Below are 6,000 nucleotides of genomic sequence, written 5' to 3'. Positions count from 1 at the left end.
CACCTATTGTAGACATTGACCCCCCCCCACCTCGAAAACGCTCCCTCAAACGCCTGAACACCACCCAGATTCTGAACCTACGCAAAAAGCTAATCCTTGTCATGTACAAGTGGGGAATCGAATGACAGAACTTATGATCTAAAGTGCACGCGTTAATCAATCGGTCATCCCATCCCCCTCTTACCCAAAGAATAATAAAAGTAAATAAACACTAGTATTTGGTGAATCACATAATCCGAGAACATTAGCTGACTACTGTGGCATTTCTATTTTATATGCAATAGAAAGCTATTGAAAGACGATGGATGTATCGAATTGCTTTTTCCTTTAATGTTAAGGGGGGTAAAGTGGCCGAATGATTAGCATTTTATTGGGAATACTTGATTTTATTGAGTATCAATTACATCTGTTTTCGCTTTGTCGTCTGAATTATTAAAATTCAAATATATCAGGTATCTTGTATTATTGATATTAGTCCGATCGTTAATGTAAATCCGTCGGCTTTTCGGGTAGAAATTGTGGAATAAGCTTTATTTTGTAGGTTTTGATGTTTGACTACAAAAAAACAATGTTGACATTTTTTTGAGTAGGTCTTCATAGTATGGGAGGCCATTATTTGAGGGTAGCCATTTTGCGATAATATTAACAAATTATTTTTTATTTTCACCTTATTTATAATGTTATCGACATATCAACTGTGATTTGGCAATGTATTAATATTGGCGGCATTCATGACTATATTTCAGATTGTTTTCCATCATTTCATGATATTTCCAAGATGGCGCCCATTTTTAGCGGGAAAATCGGTCGATGCGCTGATTTCGATTAAGTAGTAGTGTTTGGTGTCAATATATTTGTTTTTGGGGTCACAGATTCCATTCCTGACATTTACAACCTTGTAAATTGATCACATGTTCATATACTTAGCATATTTCCAAGATGGCGGTCATTTTTGACGGGATAATAGTAATGTGTTTAGAAAAAGTACCGCCACAAACAAAAATATGCTGAATGCGTGAACATACCACTATTTCACGCAGTTGTAAATGGCAGAAATCGAATCTGCGCCCCCGAAAAACAAATATTGACAACAAAACGCGACTACGTAATCAATCAGCACATCGTCCAATTTTCCCGCCCGACATGAAAGCCATATTGGAAATATGCTAAATATGTGAACATGTGATAATTTTACACAGTTGTAAACGCCCATAATGGAATCTGCTCCCCAAAAAATATATCCTGGTACCATAGACGACTACTTAATCAATATCCGCACATCGTTCCATTTTCCCGCCAAAAATGGCCGTCATATGTGCAAAATAATCATTTTACACAGTTGTTACTGGCCGAAATGGATTCTGTGCCCTTGAAAACATATATATATTAACACCTACGAAGACTGCTTAATCAATATCAGCATATCGTCCTATTATCCCGCCAAAAATGACCGCCATCTTGGAAATATGCTAAGTATATGAACATGTGATCATTTTACAAGGTTGTAAATGTCAGGAATGGAATCTATGGTCCCGAAAACACATATTGACACCAAACACTACTACTTATTCGAAATCAGCACATCGTCCGATTTTCCCGCCAAAAGTGGACGCCATCTTGGAAATGAAATGATGGAAACAATCTGAAGCATAGTCATGAACCCTGTCAATATTAATACATTGCCAAATCACAGTTGATATATCGATAACATTATAAATAAGGTGAAAATAAAAAAAAATAAGTTGGAATATTATCGCAAAATGGCTACCCTCAAATAATGGTCTCCCATACTATGAAGACCTACTCAGAAAAATGTCAACATTGTTTTTTTTATACTCAAACATCAAAACCTACAAAATAAAGCTTATTCCATGATTTCTACCCAAAAAGCCGACGGATGGGAATTATGTAACAAACTGAATCCGACGATACGTATTATTAGCAAGATATCCTAAACCATTCGTGATAAATATCAAATGACATACGAATACAAACCAAGCTTGTGTGAATATTTCATAGCTTGATTTTTTCTATTGTTGCTATGTCGAAAAGTGAAGTAACTATATATCAACATTGTTATGCATAGTTCCTCAGTTATTTTTAGAAAGATAATGTCCCGCAATATGATTAGTCAGATCGCCGAACCTTAGCGTTTGTTTTGAAAATGCGCAAAACAAACGCCGTGACTCGCCAATCATTGACGACCATGGTCAGACCATAGCACGATATTTGGCGTTTCCACTACGCTTTTACCACGCTTATGGCGATCTTGGAGCGCTCTGAGACCATATTGCGTCGCCGTAGCTGCGCCACCCGATTAGATTTTATTACATACTTCGAGAAGGTATTTGTTGAGTAATAAAACCTTCTTGTAGTTTATCGAGGGCTGGTCGTACTTACCACACGGTACAAATAAAACCTTCTAGTAGTTTATCGAGGTTCGGGTGTTTCCGGAGTCCAAAATGGCCGCTTTATATAAATGAGAATTTTGGGGATAACTAACCCGAACCCTAACCCTAACCCTTTTTAAAAGACTGAACTTGAGTCTAATTTAGTTTTTACTTCTCTTAAAAGGGTTAGGGTTCGGGTTAGTATTCCCCTAAATACTCATTTGTATTAAGCGGCCATTTTGGTATGAGTTCTGGCTTGTTCTAGAATTTGTTGCTTCTAGTGGTGATAATATTTGTACCGTGCGGTAAGGACGGCCAGCCCTCGATAAACTACTAGAAGGTTTTATTACTCAACAAATACCTTCTCGAAGTATGTAATAAAATCTAATCGGGTGGCTGCGCAGTAAGGACGCCACCCCGGTCTGACGAGGGTTTTGTTTCCTATCTACCCAATATTCAAATATACCACGTAGGGTATTTTTAAATGGGTTACAATAACCTTTACATTGTATCTAAATAGCGATTATCGACTGTCTGAATTGAATTATACTCTTTAAAAAAAAAGTAGTGGATATTGAAATGCAAATACCTACGCGGGACACTTGACATGCTTTGAGAGTATGTTCACAGATGAAGAACCTATCGCCCCAACAGAACTACCGAGCTGCAGGTGCGACACACAATAGCACCATACACGTCGGAGGGGTTCTTGCATAAGATTTACTGTTTAGTGCATCTTTGCTTTAGTGTGTTACGTTTAATTTGCAACGAGACGTCTTCAACATGATGCACATCTACGTGCTATTGGCATGCTTCAAATGAGTTCTACACAGCGAGCAGTAGCCAACATGCTAAATGTGTCACAGTCTGTGATCAGCAGACTGTGGAACCGGTACCAACAAACACACAATGTTGATGATAGACCCCGTTCAGGTCGTCCTAGAGCCACTACACAAGCCCAGGATCGAATCGAGGACAAATGGCCAATCAGCTTTCTGTAAACTTGTACCAATTTATAGGAATTAGAGTTACACCAAAAACGATTAGAAATCGGCTACATGCAGCATCATGCGCGACGACCTCCATTAACTCGCCAGCACACGGCAAACAGGCGTCAATGGTGTAGGCAGCGTAGGAATTTGGGGGTGGGTAATCGTCGATGGGCGCGTGTAATGTTCTCAGACGAATCCAGATTTACTCTTGATTTCACCGATAGGCGTGCTCGCGTTTGGAGGCGTGCAAATGACCGTCAAGCTAACGTTAACGTCAGACAGCATGGCAGATTCGGGCGTGGGTCTGTTATGGTGTGCGGAGGAATCACCATGACTGACAGAACGGACTTGCAAATTGTTCAAGGAAAGGTCATTGGTGTGTACTACCGTGACAGCATCCTGGCACCGATAGTTCTGCCCTTTGCTCAACGTGCAGGTCGACGTTTCATCTTTCAAGATGATAATGCCCGAAAAACCGAGGTCCCGTGTATATATTGGAATGCACGTAAAAGATCCCTTGGCAGTTGGAATTCGATATAAGAGTAGGCGATAGTGCCGCTGCCCGGGCAAAATTTCCCTCATCGCAAACTGTATGGCGTATGCCCGTCTTCATTAGCCCAGTATAGGAGCAGAACAGTAGGACGTTAAACCCCATTTCATTTCATTTCATTTAATTACAAATTGCAGCCGAAATCACAGAATACGCGACTTGTGTACTGATTAAAAATGTTGATTGTGCGCTAATTATTGTATATTTGGATCCTATAATTGCACGGCAAGATAACAACATCAATATTAATTGAAATGATCCAATATTGAATTCTAATTCGTGTTTTTAATTTCGATAATTATCTTCAGTCTTACATACATTCACATTTCTCATACAATGATATTAATTAAAGATACATTAGAGCTTGCCATATTTTCTTTAAAGATACATTATGGGAGATTCGATAACGAGTTGGCAGTTCTCACTATAATAGTTAAAAACTAGATAATGTAAAGGCAATTTGCTGAAAATTTCATTCAAATTAATCCACTATGTACCGAGAAATAAGAGATTGAAATTTTCGCCAAGCATCGATCATCATTAATAAAATCAGTACGATAAACAGCATAGTTTCGATTATCCATTAAATCGTTAAATCTTGAAGGAAAGTTATGCAGTAAATCGGCTCATAATCCACTAAAGATCGCAGGCAATGTTCTGGATAGGTTAATTAATGTCTTATTAATAATTTAGATAACATTTGAGGCCTAAAGAAAGACTTGCAATATACAGATTTAGCTCTTGCATAATGTATGTTTAATAGTTCGAAAATAGATAATGTAAAATGAATAATGTGATAATTTCATTTAAATTACTCTATTGCGAGTGAAGATATTAGCCTTTGAAGGTTTGACAAGAAGTGTGCAATAATTTCACCCACCGTACTGGTTGTTCGAAGCTAAGTCTCGCTCCTCCAATTTAGCTTAAATCAAATCATGGCTAAACTGTTCTAATCTATTTAATATCGGAGAAATCCGATGCCATCGAAAGTTGATTATGGCCTGGATAAGTTAATAAGTCTAATTAATAATTTAGAAAACATTTCAGGCCAAAAGAAATAAAATGAAATGGGGTTTAACGTCCTACTGTTTTGCTCCTATCCTGGGCTAATGAAGACGGACATACGCCATACAGTGTGCTATGAGGGAAATTTTGCCCAGGCAGCGCCACTATCGCCTACTCTTATATCGAATTCCAACTGCCAAGGGATCTTTTACGTGCATTCCAATGTATACACGGGACCTCGGTTTTTCGTCTCATCCGAAGGACTAGACAGCTGTCCTTGTCAGGCCCTCCGTTCTGCACCACTGACAAGGGGAAACAACGTCGGAAAACAGGCCAAAAGAAAGACCTGCAATGGGCAGGTTTAGCTCTTGCATAATGTATGTTTAAGATGGCAACCAAAGAACAAAAAAGTTCAACAAGTGGACATTATTCAAGTCTAGGTTAACTTAATGAAATATAAATATATTATTATAGCTTGCCATAACAAAATGGACTATTTCCTTTCTTGAAATCAACGTAAACAAATTCAATGGTATCATTAACGTATGAAATTACGTAATGTAAATATACATTTTGTACATTTAATATAGTAAAAGACGAAGTGACAACAACAAATTATTTCGACTTACCTCGACTCGTTTAAGAAACCCGAATAGCATATTATAACAGATCAATATTATATCTGAAAAGGTACCTTAAATTGTTAAACCTGTGTTTAAACCATCTTGCACCGCCGGACCTTCTATCTTTGAATCGTGTACCGTGACAAAGTAGTGCAGCTTTACGGCTTTGCTAAAATCGATGTATATAGAGTGGTTTTAGATTCGATTTTTATACCATTTATTCCTTTGTCAAATATTTTGTTACATTGTTAAGTTACAAAGAGATATTATTGTGATCAATAACTGTTATTAATAATTAAAATACAGATGTGACGTCACCCTTTGATGTTGGCGTACCATTATTTCAAATAATCGTACGGGCAACTTGCCAATAGTACTTTATTCATACCAGTGAGATGTAGTTAAACGGGCTACGCCATCGGCATACTCGAATACAGTCT

This window comes from Patella vulgata, chromosome 3 (assembly GCF_932274485.2).
Source record: "Patella vulgata chromosome 3, xgPatVulg1.2, whole genome shotgun sequence".
Lineage (NCBI taxonomy): Eukaryota > Metazoa > Mollusca > Gastropoda > Patellidae > Patella > Patella vulgata.
The sequence above is the reverse complement of the archived record's forward strand: the minus strand, read 5'-3'. Positions refer to the sequence as shown.